At 47.9% G+C, this 21855-nt stretch overlaps 2 long non-coding RNA genes across 3 annotated transcripts; one reads left to right on the top strand and one right to left on the bottom strand.

Annotated features, from left to right (window-relative positions):
* Positions 1–4185: 4185 nt before the first annotated feature.
* On the top strand, positions 4186–15511 carry LOC123289306 (uncharacterized). Of its 2 annotated transcripts, XR_006533182.2 has the most exons (5): positions 4186–7285; positions 8987–9125; positions 10250–10396; positions 10651–12478; positions 14707–15511. It is a non-coding gene; the product is annotated as an uncharacterized lncRNA (long non-coding RNA). The 2 variants fall into 2 exon arrangements; XR_011506247.1 differs by lacking the exon at positions 14707–15511 and having other exon boundaries at positions 8987–9064; positions 10651–11508.
* LOC139046343 (uncharacterized) lies at positions 7379–11636 on the bottom strand. The gene is made up of 3 exons (XR_011506248.1): positions 11502–11636; positions 9038–9117; positions 7379–8683 (listed from the first exon to the last, which is right to left on the bottom strand). It is a non-coding gene; the product is annotated as an uncharacterized lncRNA (long non-coding RNA).
* Positions 15512–21855: the final 6344 nt, after the last annotated feature.

The raw sequence follows: 21855 nt of genomic DNA, 5'->3' as shown, positions 1-21855 counted from the left end.
GTGCGGGGATCCTGGCAGCCCTGGGTTTGTTTCCTATCCCCGAGTCGGGAAATGCTGTGGTTTGTAGGATTGGTCAGTTCCCCTTTCACTTCGATGGGGGCCATCAGGGCCCCGCCAGCCTCTTAGCAGTTCTCACCCTCCCCACCCCATCCCCACTTATGTCTGCTTTCTTTGTGGGAACCAGAGGTGTGAGTTCTCAAGAGCTCAATTAAAACTGGTCGACCTGCCCTGACACTGAGGGTCTGGAGGAAAACTCCATGACTCCGGCCTCAAGGAGGGAACCCTGTTCTGCTCCCCTCCCACGGTGCTCCCAGCTCCCCTGCTGGGTGAACCTCGGCACCTGCAGCAGGAATGGACAGGGCATGAGAGACAGTCAGGTGTCCCCAAGGGCTGTGGGTTGGGGGGAGCTAGACTTGTGTAGGGAGGACAGAGAAGGCTTTCCTGGGCACGCGATGACGGAGCTGGCTTCTGAAGGATGAGTGGGAAGTCACAAGGGGATGAGAGAGAGAAAAGCGTTAAGGAAAGAAGCAACAGAAAGTGCGAAGGCCTGTGGTAGGCAGCAAAGACGGATGGCACATATGTGGCACTCAAAGGAAGCTGATGAGGTGGGTTAGAAGACAGCCATGGGGACAGCAAGGTGGGATATGGCCGGGAGGTAGGAGGGGACCCAAATTTACTGCGACCCTGAGCGCAGTGGAGGCCTGAGGCTTTGGGGCAGGGCTCTCCTCATTCAGATTATCAGTCTCATCTTCCAACTCTTCTCATGCGAAATGAATGTCTACCTGGTTGCGACATCCTCTTTCCCACTGGGATTCCTCTGCATGCTCCAGCAGTCCCCCTACATGCTTTCCTCACCATCCCTAAGTGACTCAGAATGCAGGCATTTTAGGATCTCAAAGAGACACACCTAGAAATGACTGCTGGCACCTTAAGCTGCATCAACATCCTGGGTCTCACCCACAGCCTAAAGGTGACCACGTGGCACAGGGCCCTGGAACAGACAGACACGTCTGAGAGTGAAGAGGACCCAGCTGAAAAGCCTGGGGTTCCCCTCTTGGGCACCCTGCCTGTCTCCCCACTCCCTACAAACAAAAATACCTCCTTCAGACCTGGGTTTTAATTCACCAGCCACGTGGCCCGCACTGGCCCTGCTCTAGGGTGTCTGGTCTCTGAGCAGGAGGAAGGGGACATAGCTGCTGAGGTTGCAGGGGAAGGCGGCCCTTTGGAAGCAAATGGGTCTGTGGAGTGCTCACCAGGAAAACCCCTACACGGCTCCACCTGCCCTGCTTGCTCCCAGTCCTCGCCTCCTGCCTTCCCACGGCCCAGGTGTGGAACGCAGACTCCTGGGCCACAGAGAGTGAACCCACCCATGTCTGCAGGGGAGCCCAGGAACTTGCATTGCAAGAAGATGTGGAAGCAGAATACTGGCCCCCCAAAGACATCCAGGCCCCAATCCCCAGAGCCTGTGAATATGTTACATTACACGGCAAAGCGAATTGAAGTGTTGGATGGAGTTAATGTTGCTAAACAGCTGACCTTAAACGTAAAATTTTAAAAGCTGGATTATCTGAATGAAACCAAGACAGGAGTCTTTAAAAGTGGAAGATGGAGGGAGGCAGAAGAGGAATTCAAGAAGGAAGCAGAGGTTGGGGTGATGCAAGGCAAGGGCAACCCCTCATCACTGGCTTTGAGGATGAAAAGAGACCACAAGCCAAGGGATGCCGGCAGCCTCTAGAACTGGAATCAGCGAAGAAACAGCCTTTCTGCTAGGGTCTCTGAAAAGAACAAAGCCCTACTGACACCTTGGTTTTAGCCCCGTGAGCCCCAAGTCAGACTTCGGACCTCAGAGTGAGAAGATAATGAATGTGTGTGTTTTAAGTCACTAAGTGTCTGATAATTGTTTCAGCACAGAAGGAAACTAACACACAAGGGCTTGGATAATTCTGGTGCAATGGTCAGGAAAGTGCAGGCCCCCTGTCCAGCCCAGCCCCCGCTGTAGGACAGTGTGCCTCTAGCCCAAGCAGAGGCAGGACTGGGGAAAGAGGCGTCTGGTTTTGAAAAGACATTGCTCAGGGGGCCCTGAATGGACGTAGGCACGTTCCAGGAGTGCTTGCAGTCTGTTCGCGCACTGTCCACATCAGTGAGTGCTGGTGAGCGTTGATCGTCGCGTTGCCCTGAAGATTTGAGGAATGCAGTGATGAGCAAGCAAGGGCCTCAGCTTTTGAGGAGCTTCTGGGCAGGAAGAGAGACAGATGTGTGAACCAGTTGGGAATCAAAAACCCACTGAGACCCAGAATGATGGAGTCCTAATGGCAGATTATCAGACAATGGCACCAAACGCACAAAAGACCTTCCTGGCATCGGCATAAACTACATGGCCTGCTTTGAGACAGGAGTCCTGTCTGTCACTGGGTAGCTACGTGACCTGGGCAAGCTGCTTCCCTTCTTGGGGCCTGGATCTTGGATTCCCCCTCACCCTGCCCCGCCGTATACTATGGGCTGACCTCCAGCTGGAGTTGTTTTCGACACACGTTTTCAATTATTCCTCAAATTCCGTAAAGCAGTTAAGTGAAATAAGCTAGACATGGAGGGTAAATATTGTAGGATTCCACTTATATGAAGTACCTAGGGTGGTCAAGTTCATAGCGACAGAAAGTAGAATGGCGGTAATCAGGGATGACGGAAGGGAGGATGGGGAGTCATTTATTTAATGGGTACAGAGTCTTGGTTTGGGATGGTAAGAAAGTTCTGGAGATGGGTGGTGGTGATGGTTGCACAACAGTGTGAATGTATTAAGGCCACTGAATGGTACACTTAAGCAGGACGGAAGGGGCGCTCACCTCTTCAAAGGCCATTTACAGCAATCCCTCCGCTCTCCACCCTTCACACCACTCCCTTCCCTCTGACGGCCATGCTTTCCAAACTCCGAATTGCTCCCGCACGTTCACTTTCCACAGCGTTCCCAGCCAGCCCTGCTGCCCACTTCCTCCAGCCCTGCCAGCTAGAGCTACTCTTCCTCAACTTCCTGGATTTGCACATTGGAGCAAAATGGAACCAACACCCGCATGTGACACCGGTCTGACGAAAGTGGAAGTTCTGAAACAAGTTGGTACAAGCTTCACTCTCGGTCACCGTCAATGTAGATGCCTAAATGCAAAGAATTCTGCATAAAAACAATTACATAACCATGAAATTACAAAAAGAAATAGATTTTAAAATATAAACACATTTTGGTATATTCTGCGTATATCCTTTGGTTTTTTGAATTTGTATTACATACGTTCTACAGATAAAACTGTATGTCACACTGTGAAGTCATGAAGCTTTGTAGGGAAGCCAACATCTGCACTTCAACCACATGCCTTAGACTCCACCATGTGGAAGCCACCGATGTGGTCAAAGCCACCTGTGTTCCCCCATCCTGCCCCCTTGCCTCCTCCTCAGCTCTAACTGCCACCAAAAGTTGTGTTTCTAATTCCTTTGGTTTTCAAAACCAGTTTTAGCACAGATGTATCCATCCTAAACAACATTTTCTTTGGTTTTGCTTAATTTTGAAACTTGTATACTCATGGTGTCAAGCTGTATGCCTTCTGTGATTTGTCTTTTCCTCTTGATGTGGCATTTCTAAGGGTCATAGCGCTGTTGTTTCCAGTCCTGGTACCGTCCTGTTCACAACTTTGTAACAGTCCATTGTGTGAACAGAAACTGGATACATAAATTGTGATACAATCTTCTGGTTGTTTTTTCCCCCTTAGTATGTGGTTGATAAATCATCTCTCAGGAAGGGCTATGAGTATGCTCTTCCCTCCTTGCTTGGTGTTAAACTTATGTTGATACCCAGAATAATTTTTTAATTTAGTTATACTGGTTCATGAGACTCAGAGCCTGGAGTCTGCTGGTCCTCAGTATCCCCATCATTTAGTCATCCACCTGCACTACAGTCCTGTGGGCCCAGATGCTCACTGTTTCCTGAAGGGTTCAGCTCTAGAAAGTTCTTCCTTGGGTTGAAGGGGGATCTGCCTCCCATGGCTTTCTCCCATTGGCCCCACTCCCTCCCCACTGCTCTGATGCTGTAGAATATGTCTGCCCCTTCTGCACTATGATAGCCCCACAGAAGAGGTGAATCGTTCTCTCCCACCCCCAGCATCACTCCATCCCCCCGCCCCACCTATATCCGCTTCCCCTCCCGAGACTCCACCAATTCCTACATCCTCCCTTCACGTAAGACAAGATTTCTAGTTCTCTACTCGCCCAATTGCTGTCCTTTCATCAGCTCCATCCTTACTTTGATGTAACCCAATGTTCCAGGTCTTGTAAACTGTGGATATGGATAATGTCCCGCTAACAGTTAACCTTCAGTTCTACAAGTTGGAAACCTTCCACGGTTCATACAAAAACTCCAGCCCCAAGGAGTATGACACAATCACTCATGAGTCAGTCCTGGCTGCCACTCCATGTCACGGCCTTGGCTAAGGCTCTCAGAGATAGAAAATGACTGAAGCCGATGGTGACACTGCTGCTAGCTGAGCAGGAGATATCATCTCATGCAACTCTCCCTCTGCCTCTCCAAGGCTCTGCCATCAAGATTCAGCCTGGAGCACCACCACTGACACTCGTGCAGCCTGCAGGGCTGCCATGGCTTGTCATGCAGCTACAAAAGAGAAGGCTTCCTCCCTTCTGGGGAACACACTGTCTCAGAGCCCCCAGCAAGGTTGCTTAGGCACTAATGTGTTACAGAGTTTAGTAAGACAGCTCCTGCCATCCCCATGAGGACCACTAGGATGAGGGCAGGTTCCAACAGCATCACTAACCCCCTGGGTCCCCCTCCTTGGCCTTGTGGCTGAGTCTGCTTGGCCACACGGGAGCCCTTGCTCTCTGGAAGAAACCCTCGAGTGCCTTTCCAGCTGGCCCCTCTCTCCTCCTCCACCCCACTCTGCCACGCATCCCTGTGTATGTCCGAACCTTGGTCAGGGACACAGGTTTCCCTCCCAGGTAGCTCCGAGGCCACGAGTAAATCAGTGGGTACAAATAGCATGAGGCTGGATGGAGGATGTTGCCTAAATGGGCACACGTCCAAAGGTATCTGGATCCCACCTCTGAGCAGCCAGGACCCCCGGGACACAGGGATGACAGTCTCCGTGTCCCATCCCCTGCTAATAACCAGATTCACCCACATTTTTAGGTAAACGAAGACAAGAGGAAAAAAGTTTTTGGAACTTCTGTTTTGTTTAGTATAAGCCCCTAAGAGGTTTTTGCCTCCCTTTGATAAAAAGGGATGAGCATTTTCAAGTCAATCCAGGAAGCAACTGCCTTGGGAAGCGGAAGTACAGAAGAAATGTGGTTTAAGAAAGCCATATTCTAGCTAAGGAAATATACGATTTTGCCAGCTCTCCGCCTGTGGTTCTGACCACTGGCTGCCTTCGAGTTCCTTCTTCACATAAGAGATTTAACTCATACATGCCTGTGAGCCTCAGAGGCTGGGGGGACCCATGTCTGACCCTCTCTGTATCTCTCCCAGGACCCAGTCTGGGGCTTGGCTCATAATAAACATAAAATGATAGGAATTAAGAATGTTAGAGAGGGAAGGAACATCCGGGATCTGGCTGTGTCACTTCCCTGCTCAAATATTTTCAATGGCTCCTCATTAACAGCAGGATAAATTGCAAGCCCCTTGGCCAGATATTAGTGACTTTCAGGTCCCGGGGCCCCAGCCCATCTCTCTGTCTTCACTCTGGTCACACACCCCCGTGTTCCCCGCTCTCCAGCCCCTAGTCGCACAGGACTCACTGTCCCCGTCGGGGTTCCTCTGGAGAGGCAGAATCCCTAGGAATGATAGCGAATCGGGATAAATGATATGGAGTTGACTTTGCACAATTATAGGAGCATAACAGCCACATAGATGGTTTATGCACAGCTGTGGCCACTGCATCTGGTGCCAGGTCTGAGGTCAGCAGGGCAGGCAATAGAGAAGGACAATGGTCAGAAGTTGTGGAGAACAAGGGCAAGCTGGACCCCCCAAGAACAAAGTGGAACCCACACTGCTCTCTTACTATGTCTGAGCCTCTGGCTTCCATCATGCAGTTGACCTGGAGGAGAAGCTGGAGACTTTGTTAAAGAAATTGACCTAAGCGATGAAGAAATTGAAGAAAATCCAGTGGGAAGTGGCACAGGTGTGGGCCCGGCAGCTACATCACACCAAAAAAAAAGAAAAAAGAAAAAAAAAGAGCTGGTGGGTCTATGCCCATAAACATGAGTTGCAACAGTGTCTGTACTGATCGTCTGGGCATGTATATGCTGCGTTCACTTCCACTTTCCAGACCTCGTGCAGATTTCTCTGATGGCTGACTCTAAAGCGGAGGAAATTCCAGAAAAACTAATTCCAGCTTAGCTAAATTTGATCAGGCACAGACTTCCCCAGCCTGTTTCCTTTGCTAAGAATGTTTTTCCTCATTCTCCTCCTAAATAACTCCTACCCATCCATCAAGGCCCCACGCAAATGGCTCTTCATCCCTCAAGTGTCTCCTGTCGTCCTGGGCAGACTTCAGTCCTTCCCTGTGCCCCTGGGGCCACTCAGTACCAGTCTCCACCAGAATCTTCACTCGTCATGTTTCAGAGAGCTAACACCTATTTACATCCTCATGTGTGAGGCTGGATCGGTGTCATCTCTGTGACCTGAGGGACTGGAGTACTAAACGTTATCTCAGTCAATCTTTACACCAACTCCTGAAGAAAAGTGATGTTATTATCTCCATTTTACAGCTGAGGAATCTGAGACCAGGAGAAGAAATTACTTGCCTGATGCTGCACAGCTGATCAGGGTTAGAAGCAGAACTCAGCTGTGGTCTGTCTGACTCTAGAGCCTGAATTCTTAATCACCAAGGAATTTTTAAGGTAGAAAATATTAAAAGTACAGTGAGAGTGGGGTGACCAACTGTCCCGGTTTGCCTAGGACCAAGGCGGGGGGGTCTTGGAATATTGGATTTTCGATTTTAAAACTGGGACGGTCCCAGGCAAACTGGGACAAGTTGGTGACCCTGGGAGAAAGTGCTCTCTGGCTGTTCAAAGGTGGGAGATGTGCCGCAGAGCCAGGGAGGGGCCGTCCTGAAGCTTTGAATTTGTGCCACTCCCTAAGACCAGAACAAGAGGGGAGTTTTCGGATTGTTTTATTATGCAATTTCTTCCTTCCTCAGGAACTCAGCCCTCTTGGTTATTTGTGGAGCAGTTTCAGGGCCTCATAATTCTACGGTTGCTGGCTGCACATGAAACTGGTGGGAGAAGATGTGGGGTAAGGATGGCAGGGAATGCGGTCTCCTTTCCTACAAAGCCCGTCATGAACCTGCAGACTGGGGCTCAAAACAGAGACTCACAGGGCCTGCAGGGGCTGGGGGCGCTTCTCTGGGTCCTGCCCACCCCCCCCCCCCCCAACCCCGAGATGGCTATAAAAGCCAGCAGGGTGATGGAAGTAGAATTCCAGCCTCCGAAACATCAGCCTTGGGAGGAACTGCTCAATGCATCCACTTCTGTTCAGCCCTCAGCAGGGATTTATCTAAGGCCACAAAGGCATCAGGAGCAGAGCTGGAGCTAAGACCTGGGTTTCCAGGCTTCTGCCCCCAAGTGGGGAGACTGCCTGGGGAAGGGAAGAGTGGCCTGGCACTCTGCTAACTTCAGGCCAGCTGCCTCTCTGTCTCTGATGTTCATTCTCTTTCTTTCTTTCTTTCTTTTTTGTTGCTGAGAAAGATTGCCCTGAGCTAACGTCAATGCCAATCTTCCTCTTTCTTTGCTTGAGGAGGATTAGCCCTGAGCTCACATCTGTGCCAATCAACCTCTACTTTTTGTATGTGGGACACCTCCACAGCATGGCTGCTGAGTGGAGTAGGTCCACACCCGGGATCCAAAGCCATGAACCCTGGCTGCCAAAGTGGAATGTGCAAAACTTGAACTACTTGGCCACTGGGCAAGGCCCTCTGATGCTCATTTTCTTTTCTTTTTTATTTTATTTTTTACTTTTTATTAAGATTATGATAGTTTACAACCTTGTGAAATTTCAGTTGTACATTATTGTCAGTCGAGTTGTAGGTGCACCACTTGACCCTCTGTGCCCTCCCCCCACCCCCCCCCCTTTCCCCTGGTAGCCACCAATCAGTTCTCTTTGTCTCCATGTTTAACTTCCACCTATGAGTGGAGTCATACAGAGTTCGTCTTTCTCTAGCTGGCTTATTTCACTTAACATAATACCCTCAAGGTCCATCCAGGTTGTTGTGAATGGGACGCTCATTTTCTTTTTTAAATCAATCAGTCAATTAATGATTTATTGAAGTCACATTGGTTTATAACATTATGTAGTTTCAGGTGTATGTCATTAGGTTTTGACTGTAGGGACTGCATTGTTCAGCCCCAAAGTCTGCTTTCTATCGTCACCGTACACATGTGCCTTTTCTCCTTTTCCCCCTTCCGCTTCCCCTTCCCCTCTGGTAACCCCTAATCTGTTCTCCAAATCAGTGTGCTGGTCTTTTTGTTTATCTTCCACACTAAGTGGAATCATATGGTAATTGTCTTGGCAATTGTCATTCATTCTCCATCTGAGATTTTGCTTAGCATCATACCTACCCTCAAGGTCCATCCATGTTCTTGAAAATGGCATGGCTTTGTCTTTTTTTATGGCTGAGATTCTCATTTTCTTTATCTGTAAAATGGGGAGAACTTCTGGGTCAAATAAGAACCATCAACCCCTAGAACCACGCAGACCATCTAAGAAATATCAGTGCCCTTCTTCAGCCACACCTGGCCCACAGCCTGGCGTCCCAGAGCCCAGGCTATTGGCCAAGTCCACTCCATTACTTACGAGCTGTTTAATTAAGCAAGTTCTTTCCTTCTCTTAGTGTCAGTTTTCTGCTAAGTCAGGTGAGTAACAATGCCTACACCTGGGCTTACTGAGAATGTAAACAAAGAAAATTATCTTAACATCTAGCACCTCTTATTTTAACAGCTGGGAACTGTCTTTGGGGAAAACACCTTGATAAGCGTCTGGGAGGCTCACCAGGCTCCGTGGGCTGGGTGTGATAAGGTGAGCACCTCTTCAGCTGACACACCGGAAGGCTCTGTCTCGGGCTGGGGGCTCTGGAAAGGTAAGAGATGGAGGCGGAAGTGAGGGAGGGGGCAGGCAGAAGAGCCAGCAAGGTGGAGAGAGTCAGCCCCAGGGACAGGGCCAGCCAGACTTCCAGCGAGCCATGGGGTGAGCAAAGGAGAGTTTTAGAAAGATAATACATTGCCACTCTTCCCCAGAAGTGGTTTGTAACCCTACCCCATGCCCTCTCCACCCTTAAATCATTAGTAACATCTGCCAGTCCCGCAAGTGCCTGACACAATAGAGTGTGTGTGTGTGTGTGTGTGTGTGTGTGTGTGTGTGTGACTCAAAGAGAGCTAAGTTTCCTGTTTGAGTCAAGGCAATTTGAAACGCAGACCACACATAAGGAAGAAAAAGCAGAGGATTAGAGAAAGCTGGGTTTGGCAGAGACCACCAGCTCTGTGTGGATCCATTCTCCCCCTTTCTGGGCTCACAGCTCTCTCCGTTCCCCAGCCCCGCCTTGCAGCTGGGTGTGGCTGAATGATGGAGCTGGAGCCAGTGGAATGTGTGTGGAAGCGATGGGTGCCATTTCCAGGCCTGACCCAGAGCACCTCCCACCCCAGCCCCGCTCCCGCTCGTCTCCTTCCTGCTTGTGGGATGGCTTCGGGAGCCATGTGTCGACGCACACACATCCACTGCCAGCCTGGGCCCCATCCCCACCTCAGCAAGCTGGAACCTCCTAGATCTTATTATGAGAGAAAAATAAACTTCTATGGTGTTCGCTCATTTCATTCTGGGTTTAATTGTTAAAGAAGTTTAGCTTACTCAAAACAATAAGCTTGCAGAAGGCTTTAGACTTCCAGGGACAATAAAATCGGGGTGGAGAGCCAGGCTAGCAGCTGCTGGGCACATTTCAGCAGATCTCCAGGATGGGCAGCGCCACTGTGCGGGAGTTACACAGGTGAAGTGTTTTGTATGCACTCGGCAAACGAAGGCTGTTCTGATTACAGTGCTCTCATTATGGAAGAGCTGGTCTATCTCTAAAATGGACTCACATGCCCCACCTCTCATGGGGGCTGTGGATGTTGTCATTCGCATGAAGAGAGAACTTAACTGGAGTTTTGTTCTCTCCGTGCTGGGGAGCAAAGTCTTCACTGACCTGACAGGAGCTGGTGTGTGTTGCAGGAGGAGAGATTTTGGCTCAGGAAAGAATGTTCTCACCCTCTGGGAGGCCCTGAGCACCCCCCTTATGAAGGAGAGTGTATAAGCCTGGTGTGTTTCTAAGTTCCTGGCCTTCCTGATAAGTCCCGAAGACCCACATCAGAAAAAGAGGTAAAACATGCCCTTAATGTTTCTAGAGAGTGGAAAGGAAAACCCCCTGCCTAAGGGTGGGCTCCTGGGGCTGGGGAGGGAGCTGCCATGGAGCAGGGTGCCAAGGGGTGCAACAGCCTGGACCCCTTCTCCCTGCCCCTGAGGCCGCCCCACTTTTGAAGTGTGGGCACCGAGCCCCTGGGGACTCGCACACCGGTGCCTGAGCTCGGCACGGTGGGGATGAAGTTGCCAGCTGAGTGTCTCCTCTTTGGAAGGGTTGCGGTGCCCTGAACCAGAAGCCGGGCAACATGAGGCAGCCACAGTGGACAGATGTCAAGGACCCGCGCCCAAGCAGAACCATGCAGCAGCACATTGACAGCAGTGACGAGCCAGCCGGCAGCATCCCCGAGTTCCTGGACAATCCAAGAGTGTGATCCAGGCTTCCTGACAGTGTGGGCTGAGAGGGCGTGCGGCTGGTTTGAAGTGAACTTGAAGAATGGAGCTGGGATAAGATTTGCTGCCAGAGGGGGTGCAAGAGTCTCTATTTGTCATACCAGAACTTAGAAGAAGAGAGGGCTGCTGGTTCCTGGTGACACCTGGGGGAATCAGGGGCAGGTTGTGTCCACCCACCCAAGCCAAGCACCTTGTCCCGCACCCACTTCTGCTCCAAGCTGTGACTCTCAGCATCTCTCGACCTCTCAAGCCTCACAGGAAACTCAGAGACCTGACTCTGCATGAGCAAAGCAGACCCAGGCAAGGAGGAGGCCACTGGGCAGGGCTCAGCCCCCAATCAAGTGTCCTGGGGCTCTGGAGAAGCCACAGAGGTGGCAGGGAGCGGGAGGCTGTACAGAGAGCAGAAGGAAATGAGCTGCCAGCAGTCTGTGAAGGCTCAAAATGACTTATGAAGGGAAGGTCCTGGCGGGGCTGGAACAGGGAGGGTGTGAACAGCATTGCCGAGACTAGAGGTTCAGAAGGCCACCAAGACTGTTCGTCTTGCAGACAGGCCGTTTCTCCCCACATTGGCGATGAGGAAGAGCAAGCAAAGATGTTAGGGGAGCCGGCCAAAGCTCTGTGCAGAGAAACTTAGAGTGGAAATGTGTCACCTCTCCGGTTCACGGTTCCTCACCTTCTAGAAGCCAGTCAGTATTCTTGGTGACCTTGACTTCCAGGCCCCGTGTGGTTTCTGTCGCTAGAAGAACACAGACTCAGCAGTCAGGCCAGCGAGTGTCTGAGTCGCAGCTCCGTCACTTACTAGCACTGCTTGGGCAAATCACTTGAGCTCTCTGAGCCTCAGTTTCCCCATCTGTAAAACGGGGATTATAATATTTGCCAGATAGGGCTGTCGTGGAAGTCAACAAAAATAGAAAGTGAAAGCAATTTGTCATAATTGTCTCTGATCAAGACTTAAGGAATGAGCATTTGCTCTGTGCCAGCCCTGCTCCTGAATTATCTCATCCAGTTCTCTCTGTAGTCTCTCTTGACAGATGAGAGAGGCAGAGCCCAGAGAGGCAGAGTGATTTTCCCAGGGTTTCTCAGCTTTAAAGTGGCCGAGCCTGGCCTGAAACCCAGGCAGTCCAGCGTCCAGGTTCTGGATCTCTCCCTATTCTTCGGATACAAAGCAGCTTGTCATTGGTGCCAAATGTGAGGCTGCAATCTACAGTGGGAATATGAAGAAAGGAAGCATCGTTTTGAGAAAGCTTCTTGGAAGGTACAGGATGTGAGCTGAAATTTTCCAAGGAAAAGCAGGATATCAGCAGGAGGAAGCGGGAAGGGGAGGCATTGCCAGGCAGCGGCTGCAGCTGGAGCAAAGCAGGGAAGTGGGGGCACAGAGGCAGACTGGAGAGCGACTGGTAGACCATGTGGCTGCAGCTCCGATCTCCAGGCGGAGAACTGAGCGGGAGCTTCACAGCTGGAGCTGTGTCCTCACAGAAAGGAGCGGTCCTTTTTCTCTCCATCCTCATTGCAAATCCATCAGACTGTAAGCTCCATGAGGACAAGGACCGGGTCGGTCTCCTCCTGTGCTGCAGCCCCAATGCCCAGCCTGGTGCCTGGCCTGTGGTAGACATCGGACAAGCATTTGCTGAAAGAACTGGAAGGGGGAGGGTATGTATTCTCATCCATCTCTTATTTTGGCAGAGCTACACCTCAATTACCATACAACCCCCTCTCCTCCTGCACAGGAACCAGACTGTAACTGGGGGGGATGGGGGCGGGAGGTTAGGGGAGAAATATGGATGGAGCCCGGCCCCACTGACAAGAGTTTATCTCAGGGTACTGACTCCAGGGAACAAAACCACAGCTGTCTCCTCTTTCCTGCTCCTGTTCACAAGGGTATTGTTGGGAGATAATTGGCTGTGAGTGTCTCAAATCTTGCAAACAGAGCCACTGACTGCCTTTTGTTCTAGACCATCTTTTCAAAGATGTTTGTATGGCCAACAGTCTTGGAAAATGGAAAGAGTCTCTCTCTCTGAATCAAAGGGCAGGGATGTTTAATGCCCACTATAAAAGTTTGAGTTCTCTAAGCTCAGGGCTCATCTCTTATATTACAACCCACTGCCTGTGAGGCATTCAGCTGGACCCATCTATGTCATGCTTGTGTAGAGCTGTCTATTAAAATATCAAACACCCAGTTAATTTTGAGTTTCAGATAAACAATGAATACTTTTTTAGTATAAGTATGTTCCATGCACTATTTGAGACATACTAAAAAAAACGTACTCGTCATTTGTCTGAAATTCAAGATGAACTGGGTGCCCTATGTGTTAATTTCCTAAACGGGGCAACCCCACCCCCGGGAGACCTAAGGGTAAGAGGAACTGATGCAAATATGTGGTGCGGCCGTAAGGTGAGTCCCTTGTCTCTGACCCAAGAGTCTGTGTTTCCTGCCAGCATCTGTGAGGTTGCAGGTACAGCAAAATCTCGTATCCTTCCCAGTTCTTGCTGGGTTTTCCCAGCCTTAGCTTGGAATCTGGCATGGAGTTGGCAGCCCAAAATATCTGGGGTGTGAATGGTTGTCAATCCCTAGGAAGTGCTGCCAAGTGCACAGAATTCCTCTGGGATTTAGAGTTGGTTCCTGGTGGTTGGTGCAACAAGTTTACATTTCACCAACTCATTGTGGTTACTATGGTTACTGTAAGTACATAGGGCTTCACAGCCGGCAAAGAGCCTTTTCAGGCATTAGCCTATTCAATTTCCCAATGACTCACTGAAATATGCAGGATTATTCTTAATTTAGGGATTGGAAAGCTGAAGTTCAGGGTCAAGAAGCACATTGCACAAGGACACACAACCTGTAAGTGGCACAGCTGAGATCATTCAACCAAAGAGGATTTCCTAAGACCTACTATGTGCCTTGCACTGGGCTAAGCTCATTATATGCTTATCTAGTACAAATTTTGTAACTTCCTTATAATATGGGCTTAATCAGCCCCAAAGGGGCTTATATTTTATAATCCACCCAGATTCACATAGCTGGGGAGTGGCAGAGTTAAAGTGAGAATCCACTTTTGTTTAATGCCAAACTCTGAACAAAAAAGGTAGGAGGTCATAGGGGATGGGGGGAGAGCAGGGCCCAGCATTCCAAAACAGCATTCCAGGGAGTCACCATCTTTAGAGTGGTTTCTCAGCCAGTAGAAGGAGGTACAAGGCAGGGTGTAGGTCCCAGGGGCCATAACTTGCAGTGACTAGACTGGTCAAATGTGCTGGAGTTTGAAACAATAGTCCCATTCTTGCTGGTAGCTGCAGCACTGGGTGGGGAAACTGAGGCATCTCAAGTATACAGGCTGGACCAGCTCAGCCACCACATATCCTAGGACTTCAACAAATACCACAGTTCATTCCAGGGCCCATGGACTGCTAGGCTGGGCTGCCCCAGGCTCTCAGAGATGGAACAATATTTTAAGCTGGGAGGTATAGGAGGGGAACTGAGATATTTTCTATGTGTCCTTGGGAAAGTTGACTTTTTTGGTAAAACACGACCTTTTGCACCAGAGTTTCCCAAAGTGTGTTTCCTGAAACATCAGTTTCAAATAAGGGGAAAAGGAGATTCTGTAGTGAAATAAATTTGAGAAATGCCACAGCCCATCTCTCCCTCTTGGATTTACAGTCTTCAGTGTATTAAAGGCTCTGACAAGTCCTGCAGCAAAGGAGCCTGTTACATTTTACTTAATCTGGAATTTCCTGAAAATAGCCGATTGGAACATTTCTCTCTCTCTTTTTTACAATAACTTTTTTCAGTAATAAGTTTCTTTAAGGCCTTTTGAAAAATGCTGGAATTGAAAGAATTTGGAGACACAACGTTTCTTGAACTTCTCGCTTTTCCTTATTTTCAGTGGAATGAAGCTTTAATCTTTGGCTCAGGAAATGGAAAGAGGCAGCATCGGGCCACTGATCAGGGCACAATTTCAGGACTCCAGTGGAGAGCACTCAGAGCTCTCCATGTATGGTCTGTATCCTGGAGTTGTGTGAGGCAGCAGCGGAGAGCAGCATTTATCATCAAAAAGAGGTTATTCTGACAGAAGATCCGCATCTCTGCCACTTTTTGTAGATTTCCTGTAATGCCTTGCAGGGGACATTTTTTAATTCAAGGCATAAGTGAAACTATATTTAGTGCTTGCCTCTTGAGCTAGAGGAAATGCAGCTGAGGGCAAACCCCCGCTCTGTGTTAAAGGGGAAGGAACATGGTCTTGCCACTCCGAACCAGCTGCAGGAAGTCATGTGGACTGAGTCTGAAGTGCAGGGGGCCAGGCAGGTCCTCGTGCCCTTGCTTACTCTCCTGACAGCCCTTCCAGGATCCGAAGCTCCCCGTCAGAGCTACTCTTTTGGCTCACGAGTGGTTTCCAAGTTGCAGGGCTCCTAGGTGACAAGAGATTTTCACACATTGAGATGTATGGGGTAACTATTCGAGTTCAAAACTGATTGGGCTTGAACTGGAAAGCCTGACTTATAGCCTATCACCATACATTGTACAGCTGCTTATCCATTAAAGTGAGGAATCTCTCTTGAGATAAAGAATGCAGACTTCCCCTCCTACGCCCTGTTGGTAACAACACCCTATTGGTAAATAAGCCCGGAGTAGTCCCTTTCCTGGCGTGTTGGTCATGTTGACCTGCTAATTTCCAACTGAATATGTCTTTGAAAATGTAGCCTGGGTGTCTTTAATGTATCTTCTTTTTTTTTTTTTCCTTTTTCTCCCTAAATCTCCCCAGTACATAGTTGTATATTTTAGTTGTGGGTCCTTCTAGTTGTGGCATGTGGGACGCCGCCTCAACATGGCCTGATGAGCAGTGCCATGTCCGCGCCCAGGATCTGAACTGGCAAAACCCTGGGCTGCCAAAGCAGAGCCCAAGAACTTAACCACTCCGGCCACCGGGCTGGCCCCTAATGTATCTCCTTTGTTCTAAAAAGATCTAAGACTGTGCTGAAATGCTCGCTTCTCTGGAATGCCTTCTAAGGCCTTCCCGGGTTATAATCTTCACTTTGGCTCATAATAAACTCACCCCAATTTTGATCATGGATTATTTGCCTCAACATAGGAAAATGTAATTACTCCAAGAAGAGAGACCCTCTTGGGTAACATTTTCCCTAAAAACCCAAGGGCAACATTAGTTAAGGTATGGCTCTGTAGGGGAGGAAGAGATTCTCCTCTACCTTCTAAGTTCTTCTGGCTGGTCTCAGAATTAAATTGATGTGAGACAGAAGAACAGGAGAAAATCAGACCAAGTTAAACAACGTGTATATGTGGAGAGACCCAGGAAACCTGAGTAACTCAGCAAAATGGCTGAAGCCACCGCCCTAAACATCATCTTCAGCTAAAGAGAAAAGAGGATGTTGGGGGTAGTGGTTTGGGACTTCAAAGGGGAGGAAGGCAATTCACATGGAGATGGGAAAGCAAATGTTTAGTAAATAAATGTTTGTCACGGCCTGCAGAGGCAATGGGACACGGAGAGGACTTTGATCCAGGGGCCTTGCTGGGTTCCTCTCCGGCTATACTTAGTTCACATCGTATTATAGTCATCCATGGTGATAACGTCTTCCTGAAACAGGCCTTCTATCTTAAATTCTTTTAGGCAGTTAAGGGGAAGATTGAACTTTCTTCCTGAGTCTTTTGTTCTTAAAAGTAATCAGCCTGGGGCCAGCCTCGTGGCTGAGTGGTTGAATTCACACATTCCACTTCACTGGCCTGGGGGTTTCACTGGTTCAGATCCCAAGTACAGACAAGGCACAACTTATCGAGCCATGCAGCACAACCAGAGGTACTCACAACTAGAATGTACAGCTACGTACTGGGGGGCTTTGGGGAGAAGAAAAAAAATAAAAATAAAAAATAATCAGCCCAAAATAACCCTCAAGCCAAAGAGACACATTTTGGGATGGCAAATTCTCCTCCCCTACAGCCCAAAGAAAACTAATACAAGGGATGTTAATGAATGTCATGAGAAAAAAATGTTTGCGTGCTCAGCTAAGATCAGGGAACTCAGCAATGTGTGGCCCTCTGTGGAAAGTCACAGAAGTTTGATTATTCGAGCATAGAACAGCTATTTCTTCGCTGGGCCAAGGGCAATGCTGTGTGGGACTCCACACAGCACACACTCCACAATTTAGAACCACACAGCCTTGGGCAAGTTAGCGAACCTCAAACGCTTCGAATTCTTCATCCATAAAATGGGAATAATAAAATTTCCTTCCACAGGTGGTTTTTGTAAGGATTAAATGAGATAGTGTACGTGGCAAGTGTTCAATAAATAGATGTAGCTATTATTATTGTCGTTGATACTGTTTTTTGTTACTACTTATGGAGATAGAGTGGAGAGATAGATAATAAGAAGTGGGGGGGAATCAAGAAAAATGAAAGGGGAAAAGGCCAAATATACATTTCGCTGCCTTAGTCATGGCATCCTATAACATCAGAACTGGAAGAGCCTTCCCTTGCCTACTGAAGTCCAGAGACACAAAGAGACTTTCCCCAAATCACACAGCAAGTTAGCTTCCAGCCAAGAATTCATTCATTCCTCAACTCTTTGCTACGTGGCAGCAATTTGCGTAATCTAAGAAATAAATACAGTGCACACCAGAAATCTCATGCTTGGAATTTACCTTACAGAAACTTTGGCAAAGTGTTTTCTTTTTTTTTTTTTTTAAGATTGGCCCTGAGCTAACATCTGTTGCCGATCTTTTGGCATCTTTTTTGGGCAATCTTTTTCTTCTTCTCCCCAAAGCCCCCCAGTACATACTTGTATATTCTAGTTGTAGGTCCTTCTAGTTGTGCTGTGTGGGACGCCGCCTCCACGAGGCTTGATGAGTGGTGCTGGGGCCACGCCCAAGATCTGAACCGGTGAAGCACTGGGCCACTGAAGCAGAGCGTGCACTCAGCCGTGGGGCCAGCCCCTGTCAAATGTTCCCAAGAGAAGTGTAATTTTAAAAGGGACAGAAGAAAATAAACATGTATCTACTCTTTTGAGCAAAAGAAGTGCAGTAAGGATAAACCAGGAGCTAACAGGATGGGTTAACTACTGGGATAGGTGAGAAAAGGGTGGAGGGAAGGAGGATTGAGAACAGAGTAGGAGAAAGGAAGAGTGATATTTCTCTGAGTCTCCCTTCTGTGAGGCTCTGACTCTTAGAACCATGGTCACGCTTCACATACGCCAAAACTAAACAAATAGTAGCTGATGAGGATTTTTAGGCTGCTTAATTTTAAAACAGTTTATGATGAGGATTTTTAGTCTGGTTACTTTTAAAACTACAGATAAGAAGCAGGCTCGGAGGAGTGGAATTTGCTTGCCCTTTGATCAGAGACAATTGTATTTGTGAAGGAAATCTCCATGCCTCCCTCTCTGCGCCAGGAGGAAGGGGGGACGGCTTTATCTCTGGAAACTCTTAATGGGGAAGGCAAGAACTTAAGTTGTTTACTGTCTGGCAACCTCATGTAACTGACCCCCCACCCCAAAATCCTCCTTTGTCTTTAGCTGAAGATAATATTTGAGCGGTGACTTCTGCCATTTACTCAATCCGGTTTGATTCTTATCTAAAAGTTGTGGGACCGCCCAATGGCCGGACCCTACCGGCACTGGTACCATTTTAACTTTTTTTCCTTTGTCTTGTAAAGAGATGACTCACATACCTATGCCTTAAATTTAGCCCTAACCCTCAACTCGGGGCAGCAGCAGGAGCTCTGACTGCCCGTGGGTCCTGTCCCCACACACCAGCTCTGCCTGCCCATGGGTCCTGTCCCCATGCCAGCGGGGGCAGCAGAAGCGGCGGCAGCAGAAGCTCTGACTGCCCATGGGTCCTGTCCCCATGCTATTCCCACTATTCTCTAAATAAAAGAGCACTACTGCCAGATCTTGAGAGTCTAAGAAATCTTTCTTTCGACTCCTCGGCTCACCGACCCCGCATCAGTAGCAACTAGGCTGTAGGGGGAACCCCAACTGGAACACCAACAGTGACAGATGACAAGTGAATTATATCACCACACTGAAGGCGGTGGGGAAGTAAAGAATTAACTTAAGCAACTTGGGAAAACAGTTGTTTTGACTGGGTACTGTAAGACTGAAGACAAACAGAACCACACACAATTATTGTATTTCAGTGAGTAAATCTGATTTTCACAGGCGTGTGGGTTAGCAATTCAGAAACTACTGCATGTGTATCCTAAGACTGAGCCATTAAGTAAATTTACTGTGAATCTGCGAGCTGGGTTTCACTCTATTGGAGAAAGGAGTTGGAAATAAGTAAAGGAAGAAGGTTAGAATGAATTCTGTGGTGTTGGAGTGGAATTGGAGGTATGAGTACGAAAGCTTGGCCTTGTACGTGCATATACAGAGAGAGAAATACAGATGTGTGCATGTGTGGGTGCCTGTGAACATGTTTCCTAGCTCTGTCTGCCCAGAGGGACTAGAGTCATCGACACTCTGTCCTACTCTGTTTGGGCTGCAATAACAAAATATCATAGACTAAGTGGCTTATAAACAGCAGAAGTTTATTTCTCACTGTTAGGAAGTCCAAGATGAAGGCATCAGCAAATTTGGTGTCTGGTGAGAGCCCACTTCCTCGTTCATAGACAGCGCCTTCTTGCTGTGTCCTCATATGGTGGAAGGGGCATGGGAGCTCACTCAGGCCTCTTTTCTTTCTTTCTTTCTTTTTTTTTTTTTGAGGAAGACTGGCCCTGAGCTAACATCCGTGCCCATCTTCCTCTACTTTATATGTAGGACGCCTGCCACAGCATGGGTTGCCAAGCAGCGCCATGTCTGCACCTGGGATCCAAACCAGCGAACCCTGGGCCAACGAAGTTGAACGTTCGCACTTAACACCAGGCTGCCCTCACTCAGGCCTCTTTTCTAAAGGCACCAATCCCATTCATGAAGGCTCTGCCCTCATGACCTATTTACCTTCCCAAGGCCCCACCTCAAAATACCATCATATTGGGGGTTAGGATTTCAACATATGAATTTTAGGGGGGCACAAACATTCAGACCATAGCATACTCCAATAGAAATGAGGACACTTGGTGCCCAGATTTTAGCTTCTAAATCCTATTCTCCAGTAAAAGAAATCAGGCATCCTTGGAGAAATCATTGAGTCCAGGGAGGGGGCAGGGAAAATACAAGATGAGCCTGGAAAAGCATGTGGCGCCAGAAAACAAAGGAGGACTCAAAGTTTGGGACAATTTGAGTAACAAAATAAATAATGATGCAAATAGATTATAACTCATAGAATAAAATAAATATTCATAAGTTTATGGTGCTAAATGATTGAATAAATAAACGAAGGAGAAGGGACAGCTTGTTCTTAGAGTAAAATTCCAATGAACAAATGTAGATGGAATAATGGAAATATGAAATAACCAATAGGCAAACACCGCAGTATTAACTGAGGTAGGCAAGAATCTTTGGTAGATGCTAAAATTAGTGGGCCAAAGTGTGATGAGAAACAGGATATTTGCATCATCTGAAAGTACCTCCCCATGAGACATTTATGAATGACAAATGATAAATAGTAATTTTCTGGGGGAAAAAACATGGCAGATGCCTCCTGACCCAGGTGAGCAAAGTTAACATCACCAGTAATACGGACATCGTGAGCACCTGATATGGAGGACACAAGATCACTCCTGTGGTATTCTTGCCCAAAATACACAATTCGACCAGGAGAAAACATCAGATAAGTGTAAATTGAGGTACATTCTGCAAAATAACTGACAAAACGTCTCCAAAGGTGTCACGGTCAGGAAAGACAAAGAAAGACTGAGGAATTATCACAGATTAGAGAAAACTAAGGTGGTGTGACAACTAAATGCAATGTGGCATCCTGGATTGGACCTTACTAGAAAAAGGGCATTCATGGGAAAACTACAGATTACTATTGTGTGTATGACGTTACTTTCCTGATTTTGGTAATGGTGCTGTGGCTATGCAATGTCAGCATCAGGAGAAGCTAGGTGAAAAGTGTACCATTTTTGGCAACTTTCCTACAAGTCTAAACTTACTTCAAAAGAAATCATTTTTAAAAAGATAAGGGCAGCCCCATGGCCGAGTGGTTAAGTCCTCGCGCTCTGCTTCAGTGGCCCAGGGTTTCGCCAGTTCAAATCCTGGGCACAGACATGGCACCACTCGTCAAGCCATGCTGAGGCGGCATCCCACATGCCACAACTAGAAGGACCCACAACTGAAAAAGCACAACTATGTACCAGGGGGCTTTGGCGAGAAAAAGGAAAAATAAAATCTAAAAAAAAAAAAAGATAAATGTATAAGAATGTTCTTTGCAGCTTAGTTTGTAGCAGTATAAAACTGTAACCAAGAAAAGTGATCACCAGTAAGTAATCTTTATGTGCATAAAGTTTTTTTCTGGAAAGAATCACGAGAAACTAATGATGAGAGAGAGATTGCTGGGAAGAGACTCAGTTTTCATTGTGTCACTGTCTGTATTGTGCATTTTCTAACTTTATTTATTTATTTATTTGGCTGGGAAAGATTTGCCCTGAGCTAACATCTGTTGCCAATTTCCCCCTTTTTTTTTCCTTCCCCAAAGGCCCAGTAGATAGTTATATATTCTAGTTGTAGGTCCTGCTAGTTCTTCTACACGAGCCACCGCCACAGCATGGCTATGGGAAGACAGACGGTGTGGCTCCACACATGGGAACCAAACCCGGGCCACTGAAGTGGAGTGGACCTAACAGTAACCACTGGACCATCAGGGCTGGCTATAATTTTATTTTCTATTTTTGTTGAGGGAGATTAGCCCTGAGCTAACGTCTGCCACCAATCCTTCTCTTTTTTTGCTGAGGACAACTGGCCCTGTGCTAACATCCACACCCATCTTCCTCTACTTTATATGTGGCATGCCTGTCAAAGCACCGCTTGACAAGCGGTGCATAGGTCTGCACCCAGGATCCAAACCAGTGAACCCCAGGTCCCTGAAGCAGAACATGTGAACTTAACTTCTGTGCCACCAGGCCAGCCCCTAATTTTATTTTTTAAATGTGA

This window comes from Equus asinus, chromosome 10 (genome assembly GCF_041296235.1).
Source record: "Equus asinus isolate D_3611 breed Donkey chromosome 10, EquAss-T2T_v2, whole genome shotgun sequence".
In the NCBI taxonomy this organism is placed as follows: Eukaryota; Metazoa; Chordata; class Mammalia; order Perissodactyla; family Equidae; genus Equus; species Equus asinus.
This window is presented reverse-complemented; position numbering and strand designations above follow the sequence as displayed.